Source organism: Protopterus annectens, chromosome 1.part2 (genome assembly GCF_019279795.1).
Source record: "Protopterus annectens isolate FY-2018-M chromosome 1.part2, PAN1.0, whole genome shotgun sequence".
Taxonomy (NCBI): Eukaryota; Metazoa; Chordata; order Ceratodontiformes; family Protopteridae; genus Protopterus; species Protopterus annectens.
The window spans coordinates 1,145,946,269-1,145,966,609 of record NC_056727.1 but is presented as its reverse complement, the minus strand read 5'-3'; positions in this window follow the sequence as shown (position 1 = coordinate 1,145,966,609).

Sequence of the window (20,341 nt, the reverse complement as noted above, 5' to 3'; positions counted from 1 at the left end):
ACCAGCGCTTCTGCATGGCACAGAAACATGGGCAGTGAAGTCAGAGCAGTTTTGGAAATCAAATGGAGATGAAGCGCTTCTGAGACGGGTAGTAGGATGCATGCTGTGGGACAGACAAAGAAATGAGGGCATCAGAACAGAAGCCAATGTAGCTCCAATTGCAGAGAATGGCAACTAGAACAGATTATGGTAATTCAGGTACATGTGCAAAATAGAAAAAGATAATCTGGTGAAGAGGATTTGGGACAGACAGAAAGAAAGGAAGAATAAACAAGGGTATTCAGTACAGAGGCATATGGATTGTATGAGAGAAGGTGTGACTGTTGAAGAATATAGGAAGTGGAATTGAATCAAGAGAGATGGTGACAGTTGACATGACAGTCTAACCCCATGTCCCTGTGTAGAAAAATGGGTAAAAAAGGGGGTGATGATGATGATGATGATGACATAAATATGCAGCAATGACCCACTGAATTCCCAAGTCTATACCCAGCCATTAAACATACTAACTCTAGATGTGGACTGTCTTGGTGATAAGTAGAATAGTTGGCTTTGCAGAAAAAAAGTTATTCCCTTTATCCTCAAATTGGTGGGACCTTTAAGTTGGTATGCAGAGTTTAAAGAGATGTGTGGTAAAGATTCCAAATTGAGGAGTACAGGTGGAGCAAATACCCCAGCAAAAATGCATCCTTTGTTTCTAAAATCTTATAAATTCTTTTATAACTATAATCTTACAATATATTAACCACACAAAGTTTAGTCTGATAACTGAAAATGAATGAATGGTCGAATTCCTGCATTATGCTCAGTATGTTCTTAGACTCTTGTTGTCTTGGATTGCTAAACAAAGCTAAGCAAAACGTGTCTGTTAGATTCATATGAGCTTTTTCATGTATATTTATTCACATTGCTCAAATGTTATTCTTTCTTTCTTATTGCTGTAATAACATATGCTTCCTTCTATTAGTTACAGCAACAGTACATATGTATGTCATACTTTCCTAGTTATACCAACATCTATGTGTATATTATGTATTTACTAATTGATTTCTGTTGTATTCTAATATTTTACTACCTTATAACTGTTCCATGATTGTTGCAACCATTTATTCCACTCCTGTTTCCATTCCATATACAACCTTAATATATGTATATGACCACTGTACCACTATTTGGAAATTATCTACTCTGTGGAATCCATGCCTATTGATTTGTCTAGCTCAGGGGTCTGCAACCTTCACTATTGAAAGAGCCATTTTGGCCTTTTTTCTACCAAATAAAATTCATCTGGAGCCACAAAACATATTTGACCCATAATATGAAGATAACTCAGCGTATTAAGTTTTATATAGAGTTATTATAGTTTATATAAAAGAACTAAGTTTATAAGAGCAATATTTAAAATCTATCCCTATTTTTGTTCCTTTTTTGATATTTTTATTGGGCTCGCTCGATTGCTGCCAGTGTGTGTGTGTGTGTGTGTGTGTGTGTGTGTGTGTGTGTGTGTGTGTGTGAGTGTGTGTGTGTGTTTGTACATGTGTGCATGTGTGTGTGTGTGCATATGCGTGTGTGTGTGTGTGTGTGTGTGTGTGTGTGTGTGTGTGTGTGTGTGTGTGCGTGTGTGCGTGTGTGCGTGTGTGTGTGTGTGTGTGTGTGTGTGTGTGTGTGTGTGTGTGTGTGTGTGTCGTACCTTTCATCCTCTTAGAGTAAGAAATCTGGACAAAGCCATAAATAATGGGGAAGACAAAGGCCCAAAAATATGGACACTTTTTAAATATAGCTCTTACAAAAATTAGAAAGTTAATGGAACATGTTTTGCATTAGAGTGAATTTTCTGAAAGGTATGAAGTCTGAAGCTCAAATGTATGTCTATATTTTCTGATTTCAGCTCTAAATAATTTGCCAACAATTTGCCAAAAAAACGCAATTTTATGAGAAACCGACCAAAAATATGAAGCAAAAATCAAGACATTCTGCAAAAATCTGTATAGTTGACAGGTAACTGTGTGTGTGTGTGTGTGTGTGTGTGTGTGTGTGTGTGTGTGTGTGTGTGTGTGTGTGTGTGTGTGTGTGTGTAAAATGCATGTTAACAGAAACAGTGTTAGTCAAGCATGTTTATGACTAAAATTTAAAATCTGTCCCAATTTTTCTTCCTTTGTCCCCCTTTATTTGTGGCTGTGCCCAGATTTCTTGTGGTTAAGAGTTTCAGTGGTATGGTGGAGAGGTACGGAAACCTTTCAGGAGATGCTGATGATGCCAAGGAATTGCTTGATTGTTCTGTTTGTGTGGAATGCATGGTAAAGCAAACCATGTTATTGTAGCAAGTTTCTAAATTTATAAGAGCAATATTTAAAATCCATCACTTGATTGCTCTCAGTGTGTGTGTGTGTGTGTGTGTGTGTGTGTGTGTGTGTGTCATGCTGCAAAGTGGCCATTATTTTTCAAAGCTACAGGGAGTCACTGCAGAAGGGTGGAAGAGCCACATGTGGCTCCAGAGCCACAGGTTGCAGACCCCTGGTCTAGCTGTAGGTTATTATAAAGCTGTAGAGGTTTTCCTTGTTTTTGTCCTTATCCCATTGGACATTCTGGTGATCATAATATAAATAAACAAGTTTCTTTCCAATTCTTGGAAAGTATTTTAAATTGCTAAATATTATATGAGTAAGCAATGTAGCTTATTTTATGAATGCACAGTGAAGAAATGTTGCCAGAACATTATTAAACATTTCTATAGCACCAGCCTGCTGCTATTCATATATGCTAGCAGGTGAATACGTGGACTTTTTATTTCTGTGAAGCAGTGTCTCTGTGTAGCTTTTCAGCTTACCAGCCACTGATATATTTACTTAGATTAAAATCTAATGTAGGATTATCTTAATGTTTGATTTGTACTGGTAATGTTGCAAGTCATCATTTAAGAAGACTCAAACATACAGCATTACCCATCAAGCTTATCTTGTATCATCAGCCACTTGATGTTTCTGTAAACTCTTCAGCATCAGACATATGCTTAAATAATTTTTTTTTATTAACAATTATAAAATCTAAATATTTTCTCTGTCTATTCCAGCCAGGCCTCATCATGCTACTTAGAGGTCTAGTATTCCACAGTGACAATCTTCCAGTCAGGTATCGTTACTTACGTGCTATCTTCTTCTATAGTTTGGTATTTGTAGAAAGTCAGTTTATCTATATTTTCCTACACTAAAATACCCTTAAAGTGACTTAAATGGCCAAATTAGACAGATTGCACTTGTAATATAGTCCTGCTCATTGTACCACAGCTTGTTAGGCTGTGTTGTCGCCATCGGTAGCATTACTTTCTAAACTAACATAATCGTCGGACTGCACACCAACACAAGAAGAAGCGGAGATGTTTACAGAAATTAATACCACTCTAAAATGTTAGCACCTCTGATTCAGATTAAAATTAGATTAACCTAAATAAACCAATTTGTGTATGTATACATATAGATATATATATATATATATATATATATATATATATATATATATATATATATATAAAATCCATTCACAAATGAAAAGGAAGCTGAATAGAGCCATTAATGAAAGTAGATTCTGGCATAAAAACATTATTTTTTATTTCTCACTAAAATAAAAAATAAAATACATATATAAAAATGACGTGGTAGGCAGGGGCCAAGGTGCATGAATCCACTTGTTTCACTGCCAACCACTAAAGCATAAAAATCTTAAATGCAGAATCGGATAGCCACAAGAGGTATGGTCTCCTGAGTCAAAATGCTGTCACTAAACAGACAGCTGTATAGGAATGGCATGTAAAATAAATCACTAAATAACTAACCAAGTGCAGTTTGGTCACAACAGCATGCAGGAAATATGAAATGTTGCCCTAGGTTGAATAAACTCACACACACACACACACACACACACACACACACACACACATGCAGACACATACACACGCAGATACACTCACACACCACACTCAGACACACATGCATGTGTACACAGATTTCCAGAGAAAGCTGGCAATATTCCTTAGCACTATAGCCTTCTGTCATGGCCCAAAGTACTAAAATACCACTAACCCAGGTTACTGGGGTAAAAACTCACATCTACTGTTTAATTCTTGTTAATCAGTCCAATAATTGCAAATACAAATGGTACTGTATAGCAGAATGGTCTGGGCTATTAGAGGCAGATGTCAGTAACTTACTGCCATTTAACAGTGAATACTTTTTTCATCAAATACTAAATAAAGGAAGGAATGACCAGTCACAAGATTTTTAAAACTGAATTAATAGGAATAACCAAAAAACATAAATCAGCAGTGCAGTCCACACAGACACCAAAAGAACAGTAGCACTTAAAACTTTTTTATTAAAATGCAAACAAATGAGCTAAGCGCTTTCGTTCCCTAAGGAACTTCTTCGGAACTCAATTAACAATCATAAAAACATCATATTTATAATAACCACAAAGTTCACCTGATCTTCCCAAACACCCATAAACTCATTTGTACTCTAATTGCTTCAGATTTAACACAGACTGAATAGATAGAGTTTCATTTAAACCTGGATAGTGAGCTGCATTTAAGCTAATTTGCCATTTTAGCTCACACATATCCGGGTGCTCATCCACAATTCTACCCTGAACATCTTTTAAAACTTTATTCACAACAAGAAAACCAAATGAATGGTTAGGAAAGGTCATTAAGTATCTATATAGTGCATTGTTTGTCTTACAGTTCTTAATACCTAAACAGTGTTCATAAACTTGATCCCTCAACCTTCTCGAGGTCATTCCCACATAAAATGTCGAACACTGGTTGCACTGAGAAAGATACACCACATTGGTGCTGTTACAATTATAACGACCCTTAATTTTGTATGTTACATTTCTAATAACAAATTAATTCCTACTAGTAATGTAAGGGCATTGAGGGCAGGCCTCACACTTCCTTGTACCAATTCCATTTATTTTTTCAACCTGCACCCCCTTTCTATCCACTTTTTTAAAAGACTTATCCTTTCTAAATACAAAAACTGTTTTTTACCCCATTTTTTCATTTATTTTTTTTTCATTTACACTTAAATCATCCCCAAAAATCTGCCAAATCTTATTGACCACCTCACAAATAGCTTTACTATCCAAAGTATAGGTGGTAGTAAAGGCTCCGCTGTTATTTGCCAATCTTTCTAAAATTGGTGTTTTGCTCAACAACTGTTCTACTATCAAGAATGGGCTTATAAAAAACATTTTATCTTTTTCAGTTACTTCACTTCTCACCTCTTAGGGTAACCCTTCTTCAAAAACATGGAAACTATTGTTTCACATTAGCCAGTGAACATGTCCATTTTGGACACCATCCTCATTACTCTAACTAACTGCCCCTTAACCACAGATTTTTTTCTGATGAATAGGGTGCCAGCTAAAGAAATGCACGTATGTTTTTGAAAATGTAAGTTTTCTATAAATGTTGGACATTAATTTGCTTTTTTCATAATTCTTGGATTTTTCTATATCTAAGTAATGAATTCTCTCATTGTCATAACATGATGAAAAAGACAAGAGATCAGCTGTGGTGTTTATATAATGCAAACATTTTTCTAATTTATTCTTCATATCTTTCCATAAAATAAAGATATCAGCCAAGAATCGAGTGTCAGTGACCCAACATCAATTATAAGGGCCATTAATCACACACTGATCTTCCAATTTACATAACTTGCAAACAAAGGGGCACAGGCGGCCCCCATGGCCACACAAAATTGCCCTTCAAAATGCAAAACATTGTTTTCGAATAACACCTCAATTAAATGTGACATGGCAGCTACTTTTCAGTTTTCCATTTGAAAATGCTTGTTTATTTGTTTTTCAAAATACTCCAACCCTTCTTTATGGGGGATCATTGAAAACAAATTATGAACATAAATTGCCACAAAAACAAAGTTAGGGTCAAATTCCACCTGATTCAACTTACTCAAACATTCCCAAGAATCTTTGGATATATGTTTGGTTTAAATATACCACCTTTTAAATTTAAATCTAAAAATGTTGCTATGTAACATGTTTTTGACCTTGCCCCATCAACAGTTGGTCTAAAAGGGGGATTATTAATGTCTGAATGAACTTTTGGTATCCCAAAAATCTGTGCAATCACTGATTTCAGGTTGGACACAAATTTATATTCTCTTTCAGAAATCTGTCCCTGCATCACCATATCTTGCAACATTTGATCAATTTCTGAATGTGCCACATTAATTTCACTTCTTGAAACTTCTTCATAAGAATCCAACAACAAAAGTTGGCACATACTATTCAAATAGTATACCCTTTCCAGCACTACCAGCCCATATTCATATCAGTACAGACATCCAACAACAATTCTTTTTTTTTTTATTTAAATTACAAAATGCAATTTCACATCTATCATTTAATATTTTTCTGATGTCTAACTCACGAAAATTTTGAACTGTTGTACCAGATACTACAATTGAGGGTTAAATGTGCTGGGTTTATACAAAATGTTTGCTTGTCCATATTCTCATTGAATAGCATACATAAATTTAACTTTTGGCAGAACAATTTCAAATCAATAACAGATTCTGCAATACTCACTCATCTTGCTAGCACAAAAGAGAATCCTTTGGACTATAAATTGGCATGACAATTAGTTAAAGTTTTTTGTGAATAGTTGTACACATTAAAATCTCTCTCATCATTAAACACAACATTATACTGTGAAGTCAAAATCTCATAATCAAAGTCATTCAAGTGAGGTATTTCAAAAATTACCTCCTGTTCCATTGTTTGTGTTTGGGTTTCACTTCTTCCTTCTTGTATTGCTCCTCCTGCCTCTCCATCTGCTGAACTCATTCTCTGTTCATTAGACATTCTGACCTGTGTATCTCGCCATTCCCTAAAGGAACCTGCTCACTCGCTTCACTAAAGATATTGCTGGCACTTCCTACAGCAGTGGGCGGAACTTGCCTCATTGCTGCATTTTTATTGGTTCTATCATCTTGATTGCCATAGGGATCTGGAGGTTTCAGTTAAGCACTATTCTTTGAGTATTGTTCCAGGTCTCTACTTAATATTTTCATCTTTCTACTTAGCATATTGTCACACTGTTTCTCTACTTTGTCAAATATGTTACATGAGGGAACGAAATTTTGAACAGCAAGTTATCACAGATTCTTTTGTCCAAATCATCTATTGACTTAGACAACTTGTCCAACTCTAGTCCATTGTATTCAACTATTACTTTCATTAATTCGCACCTCGGAATTACTTGCAACCCCATTAGGAAAACACCAAAGCCTTAGTCCCTTCGGAACACACGTTAAGTGAATAGATTCAGTTAAATAGGCATTTTCCAATTGCAACCTCTTATACAGAAAGAACTGTTTGTCTAAAGACCGCAACATTTCACCCAAACTTGGTGTTTGTTCATTAACATTAAAGTTGGACCGTACCTCAGTATTACAGTTCATTTTAAAACAATTTTCTTTCCATTCCTCAAGTACTGGCAATCTGTTCAGCCTTCTTGTGCCTTCATGAAAGTTGGTAGTACTTACTTGAGTTAACAGAAGTCCCAAACTGTACTGAGAAGAACCCATTCTCAAATTGTTATTACCAGATGCAATAAAATCTGCCACTTGTTGATTAATTTGGTTGATTTGATGCAACAAAGAGGTTAAATTACCCGAGGGAACTAAAGCGCTTAGCTCATTTGTTTGCATTTTAATAATAAAAAAAAATTAAGTACTACTGGTTTTCTGGTGTCGTGTGGACTGCACTGCTGATTTATGTTTTTTGGTTATTCTTTGTGGATCAGTTGGAAATTTGTGTTTGTGAAGATGTCGTCTCCAGTTTTGTGCAGTAGCTTGGACACCAGTAACAGCAATTTGGCAGCCAGCTCTGGGACAAATATGCAGGCTGCTGGTAATTTAACTTCTTCAACTTTGTGTGCTTTTTCATACACTGCAGAGAGAGAGAGAGAGAGTCAAAGGTTCACACATCCTTTCATGCCTCTGAAATACACACATTGCAGATATGTTTTGCACAGGAAAAGGTCACAAATTCACACATCTTTTCATATCACTGAGAAACATTAATGTTGAATATTAAATCACATTTGTTTGGTTTACTTGTTGCATACTTATCCTTAGACATCAAAACACAAAATATGGCATTTCTGTATACTATAAAGAATATCTTATGTTCTAGTGTGAGTGATGGCTTGGCACTGCTACACAAATGTCAAAGGTAACTGGCACTGATGTGAGTTTAAATCCTACCATTGCCACCCCATGACATTTGTTTTCTTTCTAATTTTATGTGAGAGCTGCTTATCTTTAAATGAGAGAAACACAGAGGATGCATTGTCTCTGACTTTGCTATCTGTTCTAAAAAAGTAGAGATGATTTTGTATAGTTAAGCTGAGTGTTCATGTAAACGATTTTCTGTGTAAAGTTATGTTGGCCAATTTTCTGTTATTTCTTGCTGACCAGTCCCATATACACAGTGTTTTGTTTTGTTTTTACTGCATTTGGCATTACTGTCTCTGAACCGGCATTTGCACATCCCTGATATTATTACCAATGTAAAGCACTGAGCATTACTTTTGTTTCATAAAAGATGCAGACATCATAAGTATATCACCTAACATGCATATATGTACATATGCATGAGGGTGTGTGTGTGATAGATAGATAGATAGATAGATAGATAGATAGATAGATAGATAGATAGATAGACTGATAGTTACATACATACATACATACGTACACACATACTGTATATTTTATACTAATTTATGTAGGACTTGCAGTAATTTTTCAATCATATTTACATTCCACTGCATAACTTTAACATCTGAGAAGGGCCTCTTCAGTCATTTATGGCAGCATCTCTGTGACCCCACTCAATATGATACAGTGGCTTGGGAAGGCCTTTCCGGGCTTCTTCTGTTGAGGACACTTTGGCATACGCCTAAAATGGATCCATGTGAATTAGTGTTCTAACTCAGTTAACAAATTTAAATAAATAAAAGGAAAATAAATTCTGTTGACTCAATAGTGTGGATCAGGTTTGATCATCCACCTTTCTCTAGTCCAGCATCGAGTCTGTTATCCCTTATAGAGTGTTGACATATTAGTTGCCACCCATCCTTCATTGGTCTATGGAATGGACAGACATCAGCCTTGGGATAAGGCTTTGATTATTATGCAGACTCCCACAGAGGACCAAATGCAAGACAATCATCCTTCCATGGTACCTACATCAGTAGTATACCATGCAGAAACAGTTCTGAAAACACTTGGGACCAGCTAAGCATTTGTAAGCTTTGTTTTCTGACATCAAAGCTTCTCAAATATCTGCCATACATATGTTAAAACTGTTGTACAAAAGCCAACCTACATCTGCTTCATTGATTCCAATACGAAACATGTTTGTCTACAAGAATAATGCTGCTGTGGAATTGTTGGTGGTTCCATACTTGCAATTACTATATGCAGAAACAAAAGTGGTCTCAAGTGCACTGTAGGGACTTGCTGTCAAGGTTCATCACTTTCACAGCTTTCTTGAATGTTTGTATGAATCTCAGCCAACTCAGCCAGACCATTTATGGTTGAGTAATGTAGTGTAGATGTGAATTGTGTGATACCATTTTATATTATAGATGCGTTGAACTGATCTGAAGATAATTTTCATTAACAATATGCTTAGGTATGCTGTTTCTTGCAGACACTGCTCTTAACATTGATATTGTCTTTTCAGATGCTGTGACTGCATACAGATCACTGCAACTTACAGGGTACATCAGCTACAATTAGTTGAAATAAGTCCAAGAAAGGATGTAAAAAAAGTAAGATTAATATCTTTTCATGCTTCATGTGGACATTCCCAAAGATAAGCTAGAACAGTACTATGGTGGTCGTGGCACATGTATACTGGCTATGGTGGTGGAGATGGTGGCGCATATTTATTAGTGTTGGTGGTGCAGATGGTGCATGGGGTGGGGATGGTGGCACATGTTTACTGGTGGTGATGGTGGTGGAGATGCTGTCACATGTTTACTGGTGGTGGTGGTGGTGGAGATGGTGCTGCATGTTTACTGGTGGTGGTAGAAATGGTGGTGCATGTTTTTTGGTGGTGGGAAAGACAGTAGTACATGTTTACTGGTGGTGGTGGAGATGGTGGTGCATGTTTATTGGTGGTGGTGGAAATGGTGGCACATGTTTAGTGGCTGTAGTGGCAGCACATGTTTGTATCATTTGATATCCAGAGCAGATTCAAGAATCCCTCTGGAATGCAAACTGTCTCACAGATAGAACACAGATAATCAAAACATGAGAAGTTACCTCCACCAAGAGATCAATCACCAGTAAAGTCCACAGGGCTCTGTGCTGGAACCTCTCCTGTTTGGCATCTACTTTTCTGAAGTAAAAGCCAATACCAAAGGACTCTGTCTGACTAAGCTTGCAGATGACTGCAAGCTTGGAACAGTCATTGAATCTTTAAAAGACATCCATTCTGCAGAAAGGTTTGTCTCAAATCAATGAATAACTGGTGCCAAAATCATAGTCTGAAGCTAAATGCAAAAAATGCATTATTGTATCTTTTGGGATGTTATTTACCCCACTCATCTACCACAATGACAATAAGTCCCTAAGTGTTGACCCAGTTGTTTGAGATTTGGGAACTTATGTGGACAGTGACCTAATTTTAAATCAACATGTGTCTATTGTTGTAAGAAATTCCTTCTATACTGCACAGCTTATAAATAGAGGGATTGTATCTAGATCTAGGGATATCATTGCTCCCTTTACTTAACCATCATTAGACCATTAATTGAATATATTGCCCCCTTTGGCATGTATCCGTCCAGACACATGCAACAATTGGATCACCCACAGAGATACCTTGCTAAAAGAATACAAGGCCTAAACAACATGTCCTAAATAGACTGACTGAAAGCCCTGGCACTATTCTCAGTATCCTACAGACTGCATTCAAGGCATTCTGCAACCCATTACTGATGGATTTACTGCACATCAAGTCAAATGGCATCAGAAATACTAGTTTTAGGGATCTGAACCTCTTCTGCAAAATCTTCAGAACAGTTTGGCGGGACAGGCATATCTCACAGAGAATACCAATACTGTGGAACAGACTCCCCATCCACAAAAAACAAAGCTCCTCCCTGTCTATATTCAAGTGCAACTTAAATCTATAGATGGGAAAAAGAAAATTTACCCCAGGACTGCCCTGAACTACCCTGAACCACTAATGGACAGAAGCAGCTCCTAAATGCTTTATCCTATGTGTGTGCCCCCTCAAATTATCTATTGTATGAGCCCATTTATTCTCATTAGGGGCTAAATTAATTCAAATAAAAGAAGGAAATTGGCTAGGGTTAAAATGACCTGCAAGGATAGCTATCCTGCTACTTCCCTATGAACCTATGTTTACTGGCGGTGGTGGTGGTGGTGGTGGTGGTGCATATTTGCTGGTAGTGGTGGAGGTGGTGGCACATGTTTACTGGTGGTGGGGGGAGGAGAAAGTAGCACATTTACTGGTGTTGGTGGTTGTGGTGGAGATGTTGGAGCATATTTATTGGTTGTGGTGAAAGCGCATGTTTGTGCCACTTAATATCCAAAGCAGATTCTGACTCAGTCTTTGATTTACCCATTGTCCCAAGCCCATCATATGAAACTCCAGGAAAAAAACTAATTTTTATTTTCCTGCAGTGTACTGCCTAAATATTATAGAGTTCTCTGGAATGTAGCTTACCTGGAATTTTTACTCCAGACCCCTATAGTATGGCTCCTTGATTTGGCTTTAAGCAGCAAAGGCCAGCTATAACAAATTCAGGGCCATTATATGAAAATAGTCTATGCACTTATGCCATTACTGGACCATTAATTTTTTTTTGTATAAAGGCATTTGTCCCGGCAAGCTTGCAACAACTGACGTGCAGCATGTCTGCCTGGTTGTCATGACTATTAGTTCCCCAGGCTTCTCTTACAGCAGCCATGACAGTCCATCTGCACTAGCATGTTGCTTTATTTCTTTATAGACACTGCTGTACTGCTTCCCCTAAAAAAGAGTGACCAGCAATATACCCTATCTACATTCATTACAGACACACATTTTATTCTTGAGTCAAAGATGACTAGCATTGACTGATAATCCAACTCAAAATATTTTTTTTCGCCCCAAAAATTATTGGAATTATTCACTGTTTGGCCAGACTAAGGATAACTCAGTCAGTCTGAGCATATAAGTATTTTAATCTTTGCCTTTCAGGTATTTTCAAAATCCTTCATACCTTTTCATACACACCCTTTCTGTAACCATGTTTTTCTCTTAACAGTGGCTTGTTTTTCATCCACTAAGATAGGATACAAACTCCAGTGATAATTTGGTATCCCTGTTGTCTCCAGACAACTTAACACTGGCATACTATTATTCCCACCTGCTGGATCCCCCACCTTTTGTTCTCCACCTTGCTTCAGTGGACATTTGTATGCTACATGGCCCCCCTTGTTATATTTAAAATATCTAAACCTTGATTCTGGCTGTGTAACTGAACAAGTGGCTTCCTCTGTTACTGGTGGACTCTGATGGGGTGGTTTAGGCTGCCCACTATGGGTTCCCTTATATCCATGTGCAGTACTGAGTATCCCGACTTGTGTCAGTGGTGCCCTGCTTGCGAAGTAAAGATCCCCTTTCTCCCCAACTCATCTGCAGAGTTACACTACCGGTCTGCCAACTAGATTCCAATGTCCTCAGAAAAAGTGCTAAGGGCTTGCTCCCTCAGCAAAAGGTCTGCCAGCCTTTCAAAAGTTGTGACCTGACATTCACGCAAACACCTATGGAAATAGCTCAGCAATATAATCACATACAGTTTCATCTGCCTTAAGTCTATGCTCACAAAACCTTTTCTTTAAGCTTCATGTGTTACCTTCAAACTTTCCAATAAACATTGTTTAGCCTTGTTATAATATAGACAATATTAGGCAATTTAGAAATAGCAGTTACAGCTTTACCATGGAGTAAGGGGGGTCAGGAACTGTACCAAGATCCCTTGGCCAGCATCATATATATACGTACTCGTTCAAATATATGAATAAATCTGTCAAAACTATCACCTTCTTTATACTGTGGAAGACATTTACTGACCTTTGTTGCTTCTGGGGTTCAGTTATTCCCTTCCCCATTACCTCCATGTTCCTGTTAGTCAGCATCTCCCTCTCATGTTGATGCTGCTTCTCATTTTCTTCAGATTACCAATGTTGCAGTCTGTCTGCCAATTCTAATTCCAAATGTTTGGCCTCCAGTTCAAGTCCTTTGACTCCAGATGGGCTTTTAAGTCCTCTGAGGAAAAAGTGAACTGTTCTGTTTCTGAGGGCTGCATTGTCTTCCTGATTGCTGGCCTGCACTGCAGATTAAGGATGAAATAATTTCCTGTTTAATCAGGCTGGCACACACCAGTCCTTTTGATCTGCACACATTAGCCAACTGGTTCACTGTCAGCTTGCCATAATCCTCTGCTGACACCTTTGCCTGCTTTCCCCTGACTAAACTAAACTAACAAAAATAAATAAAACTGTTGTGAAAAATGAAACTCTGTATGTTTATCTTGTGGCTGCTGAGAGTACACACACCTTTAGTGACAACTGCTTACAGGCTACAGAAGTTCAATCAATATCGCCAATATGTGACATCCCCCCTCTAGGCCAGTAATCAAGGAGCCTTGATCTACACCACTGACATCGGTGGGAAATGTTCACTTAGAACAAAAATAGGTACACAAAGTATTTTCAGATGCAGTTGTCTGCACCAAGCACAAATTCCATCAAGACCACACAGGGAGCACACTGAATTAGTCCACTCTTGTTAATCATGTGCCCACAACATGAAGTACTACTACTGAAAAATGTGCACTTTTCTTTGTTTTATCTAATCCCTTACTTTTTAGCCTGTCTAGACATTTCAACAGATTGTGTCTCTTTTTCCCTGTTACCAGAAATACAAAGCAATGTATTTTGTTAAACACACAAGTAAGAATAATTTATCAAGTACTTGTCACTGATTTTCTATTCCTAGTAGTGTACATGTTCTAAATATTAGATGGCTATAGGCATTTTTAACTTAAAACATAGATTAGATGATATAAAAGGGTTGTTATTAATAAGTAATTAAAACATTATCTTACAGTTAACATCTGAGTTGCATCAGTTTGAGCTGGATATACTGCACTCTTTGTATACAAAGCACATACATTGTGTGTGTGTGTGTGTGTGTGTGTGTGTGTGTGTGTGTGTGTGTGTGTGTGCGTGTGTGCTGCTCAGGTTGATGACATCCCTCCTGTGGGCCAGTAATCAAGAAGCCTGACTCAACACCACTGACACCAGTGGAGAATGTTGACTTAGAACAAAAATGGATACACACAGTATTTTCAGATGCAGCTCTCTGCATCAAGGACAATTTTCCTTAAGAGCACACAGGCAGCACACTCCAGACCTGGAGCTGGGTTTTCCTCTCCAGGCCCCAAATAAGACTTCACCTTTCTCTCTGCAGAAAACAGTGCTCTGTGTGCCTGTTCCAAGTAGCTGACACACGTACACTCTTTGAGATTTGATTTTCACACGCATAGACACCTGGGAAAGTTTGGGACAGATTTACCCACTATGCCCCCTCTACCCAGACAATAAGGTAGATTCACTGCCACCAGCCAGCTACTTTAATGCTGTTACCAGGGTACTCAATTACTCTCCATAAAATTAATACTTATACAAATAGTAGCACTAACCGAGCACCAAGACTTTCAAGAGCATGAAGCCACAGTGTCATCAAATAAATGCAATAGCACTCAAAGAGTAAACTATTTTCTAAAAGACCAACCACAATGACATGTTTAGATATATTTAATAATAAATATTAAAACAGAGCACATGAAAATACTGACTATCTATTTACAATGAACACCAGAATTTCACAGGAAACATAAAAACAACAGAAATGGACAGATTCAGACAGATACAGAAAAACAAAATGTAACTAGTCTCACTATATTTTCTTAACTGACTGAAGAATTACTGTTCCCTAATTACTTGCTAGAGGAAGGCAAGATGAAATGGATGAGTGTCTTTGTTGTCAGTTCCCATAATAGAGGGTTGAGTGTCTTCTCTCACTAATATCTAAAATAATTTCAGTGCTGGCTATATAATGACATCACATCTGGTAAACTGATTCTATGGTTCCCACACTACTCCCCTAACTAGAAGCTGAACCAAGATCTAACACAGATGTGTTACAATACACACCTACAGCTTTGCTATCTCCCAGCGTCTGGAGACTGTAAAACAATTCCAACTCATTCATCTTTCCTGAAAAGACTAATCAGCCATGCTGTGGCACCCCAAGGTAGCAATTAGCTCACCACTAAGGACAATAAGAGACCAGGCCTTTCCCAGACATTGTGTCTCTCATTGCATTTGGGTCTGTGACATAAACTATTTCTGGCCTAGATCAAGTCATTTAATTTCTGTCTATTTTTCTTAAGATAAACTGAGCTGAGTGTAACCCCTTCCCTTCCAGCATCCTCTGTTAACATATATACATTTTCTCAGTTACAGCAGGACAGTCTGATATGAATGCATGTTTCTATTCTATCTAGCATGACTCCCTTGTAGATCAGTGTGTGTATTGAACCTAGTCAGCCACTGTAGTCAGAGAGCATGTGCATATAAGTTACTGAGCACGTGCATGATTAGTGCCATTTTGTATAGTAATTCAGTCTGAATGCTAGCTTGAATGGAGATGCATATGTGAGTGTGCTAGAAGTAACAAGTCAGTCAGTAAGCTTATAAAGTTTGAAGTATATGTTCCAGTTGGGTCTACTTCAAATAATCGAAAAACCCACATACCCAAAAATGAAAAGACTGAAATGAAAATACCAAATCTACATTTAAATGACTTCTCACATAACCGACAATTTACCCAGGGAAAAGAGGCAGTCAATCAACAAACACAAAAAAATGACACCAAAGCATTTTGAACTTACACAATTATACCACTCCAAGAGCACGCTATAGAGGAGAAAAGGGCAAACTTCCAAATGTTGACCAACTGCCTCCTTGGGTTTTCAATTATTTGAAGTAGACCTGATCCAGTTAGAGCTCTTGATGTATGTACAATAAATGAGTTGAACGCATTCTGTGCCTCAGTGTCTCATTTGAATACACTAGACATGTAACATGGTGTCAGAATGGGATCTGAAGCTGCAGCAGCTCACAAACCATGAGGCACTCAGTTAGAAGTGGAGTAATATATAGGAGTGAACTCACAAACAGGTCAGCATACCTCTCAACCTAGAAACATCAAAAATCTGGACAAAAGCCCATGAAAAATAGGTACAAATCTGTACGCTGATTAACATAACATTTGCATACATAATTGTGTAACTCCACCCACTCCCGTGGAATTGTGGGATATCAACTTTCAAACTCAAATCGAAGAGCAGACAACCAAAATATGGCCCCAGACCAGACCCTGTAGTAAATGGTAACCATTTTTTTTAAAATGTGTAGCAAATGTGCAGTTCACTGGGAAGGGAGAAGATGAACCTTAGGATTTTGTTTTTGGTGACTCGCAGTATGTGGGTTTTCTGGTAAAAGTAGGGTATTTAATGGTAGGCAATATTCTAAGCTTAGCAAAAGAATATTATAGTTTGCTAGGACCTGCAAAAGTCTTTCTCCATGGCCTACTGATCAGTAGTGTAGTAGCTAGAGTTTGTGCCACCCGGGGCTGTCTTTGAGTTTGTCGCCCTTTACAAAATTATGGTCAAATGGGCTCCCCCATACACAGCCCTCCAGCCATTCCAATGTCCCATTACTTGGATATTTCTCCCCATTTACCATAAACACTGTAACGTGCATACTGCTACAATGTCTATTTGGATTTCATTTAAAACCTTTATTTTACATTTTATAGCACAAACACTAATAGACATCTATTAAACAAAGCAATACAATCTCACAATGAAAATAGACTTCGCATTAAAATTTCTCTGCCCTTGAAACTCACATTCATTGAAACAACATTGAAACCCGCATGCAAAGAAAATGCATCTGGCCAGTGGCAGATAAAGATTACCTTTGGGCTATTTTCAAATCATAGGCTCCTTACACACATTATTTAGGACCATGCAAACATACATGTGTTCTCTGATACACATTCCTGATTGTATTAAATTAGATTCCTTGTATAATACAGCACACTTGTTAGAGCACATTTTAAATTTATTGTTTTGAATATTTTTCCAGTAAGTAATGAAATAAAATGTATGAACCAATAATAAAGACAAAACTGCCCAATTCAGAACATTTCCATCATAAACGTCCACTCAAGCTTCTGTCATTACAATCCACCAATATCAGTAAATATGCTCAATTTCTGCAGAAGTAAAAGTCATCTAAATAATTCTACATTGAAGGGATATGTAACTAATGAAGAGGTTGCTGCTAACAAACAGCTTTATATTTCAAAGTTTCATCTACAAATAAAGTGCCTGTTGCCCTTGAAGAATGAATTGAAAAAAGCAGCTACAGTACCTGTTGTGCTACTAGCAATGCAAGCAGACATGGCATAAACAGCATTAAACTTCTATTCCCTGAAGAACTTTGCAGCACAAGAAATCTGGAAAAAGCCAAAATTTATTGGGGGAGGGAACAAAGGCCAAAAAACAGGGAGTGGGATGGGACACATTTTAAACATTGCTTGTATAATTTTAGAAAGTTGCTAGACTAAAATGTTTTGGTGTTACCATGGGTTTCCTGAAAGGCAGACGACTAAAACTTAAATGGCTATAATTAGTGAAATTAGTTCTCAGCTTCTCATGGATTTGCCAGAAAATCACACAATTTAAGAGAAAGAAAAACACAAAACAAAAGTATGAGCCAAACATTGCAGATACTCTGTGAAACCTTGGACAGTTGAAAGCTATGCTCAAGGATTAGTTCAGTTTGCAAAATATGACTTGATGTCTGTATCTCTTTAAACACCAACTAATACAACATTATTTTATTTATTTTGATAAAATCCTGTGCCTACATCCAATTATTTTTACCTTAAAAGTGATACAATTTATTTTCAGCAATAAACTAGAATACAAAGAAAGACTATGGGACTAGAGTTGTGATCGATCACCCAAAGGTAAAGAAAAATATGGTTATTTTGCTACCATTGTTACTATGTAACTCATTTCATCTGATTCTAGCATCTTAAACACTAAATATGAGTGTTACCTTCCTTTTCTCTCTAAGCACCATAACTTCTTTGTTGGGCCCCACAGTATACACCACACAAACAATATTTAATAGTATTCATTTGTTAACAAAAGAGTTACATAAAATAACTCAGTGAATCACAAGTGGTGGTATGGGTAGAGAATTCAGGCTCTTGCCCCTTGTACCCAAGGTACAGGGTTTGAGCCTGGGTAACCCTACAAACCACTTTATACCTAAGTGGGGGGGTAAAAGGATATCCAGTAAGCTGCAGATAGTGAATGTAAAGAAAATTAATATTCAGGTGCATGTACATGTATGCAAAGAATGCCAAGCAGAGAAGATATACTTTGGAAAGGATGATTTGTGGCATCTAAGACTGGCTAATGCAATGGTTGCCTGGCCTCTTTGATGGGATGATTGTAGCACAATGCATAGGAAGTCACAACAATTCTTGGCATACATGCAGTAGTATGGACAACATTACATAAACCCACAGTACAGATAATTTGGAGACAGTTCTATACATATCCCAGGATTTTTATGATGGGAAAAAATAACTGATAAGATACATGACATTGTTTTGGTCTGATTAGTAAATTTTATGGTTAATACAGTATTAGAGATGACACAAGAGGCCAAGGCTTAAACTTTAGCAATTTTATTTTAACTTTTAACAATTAAGGTTGTGACAAAATAAACAATTGACTAGTCAACATGCAAAATTTAACCTATAACTTATTACATTAACATGCAAAACCTAACCTATAACCTATCACATTAACAATTATAAAAACTGTTAAATTATGTACTTACAAGCATATGCAAAAAGAAAATCATTTTTGCCACTGATAGGGGGACTCAGAACTTATTCAGTACTGCTATCTGTTCAGTCAAGACAGGGCCGACACTGGCAAGAAATGGCTGTATGCTCAGTTTAGGCTCTTGCTTTAATCAGATCCGGATGATGATGAGTTTTAATTTATTGCCAGCCTCTGAGCCTTTTATAGGTAAAATATGCCATAGGGTCAATGAGTTCGGCTGATGACACCTAGGCCAACAGTTTAATCACAAACTGTTGGCTGATGACATTTAGATTACCAGTTTGATCATGAACTGATCAAAATATTTTAGAACATTACAAATCATTTTTTAAGTTGTCAACAAGTCCCGTAATGTTTTTTACTTTAATACATTACTTTCTCCTTTCAGAGGGCAGTTAGCCCACAAACTCGTGATATAATGTCTAGTTTTATACATTACTTCTTTTTTTTAGAAGACAGTTAGCCCACAAACTTGTGATTTAGTTCCTCTTTGAAATCCCCCACTTTTTGGTAAACATCTTTTAAGCTGACAAACAACTTCAAAGGTTAACTGAAGTTCAGTTATACCAGTATCAGTGTGCAAGGCCTGCCTTTGAAGCATAATTTTTTTAGGTTTTATATATTTATTTATGACATTAAGCAGCATATTATGTATTTATTTAATTAGCAGCATATTATGTATTTATTTAATTAGCAGCATATCATAAATTTATTTAATTAGCAGCATATTAATCTAACATCAAGCACACATATATACACACAGCAGTTCAATAGCTTGAGGCATTAAAAATCAGGTAAACTGTGTGGATCCGTCACAGGCCACCCCTTGCATCAAGCAATGATTGCTGTGTGTTTTTAATAATGAGCAAAATTGACAACATCTTTTTGTACTTATTTATGACCTTACAATAAATGCAGCAAGAAATTAAGCAAAACAACACTGAAATTATTGTGGTCAACAACAAAGGGTGTAGAAGCAGATTGAACCAAGCAGAAGCCTTTGGTGACCACATAAAAACATTATACCAATGTGAAACAGTCATATCTTGAATTTTATTTGCAATTTTAAGAATGGTACCTTTGTCTTTAATTATTTTAATTACAGTTTGATGCGCATTATGTAAAGTCTTATTTAGCAGGAGCAGCACAGCTTGCCCTTTTTGCTTAATTTGTTTAAAGTCCGGGTGGACTAGAGATGGCCATCGAAAAGTGTGTATTGGTTTTATG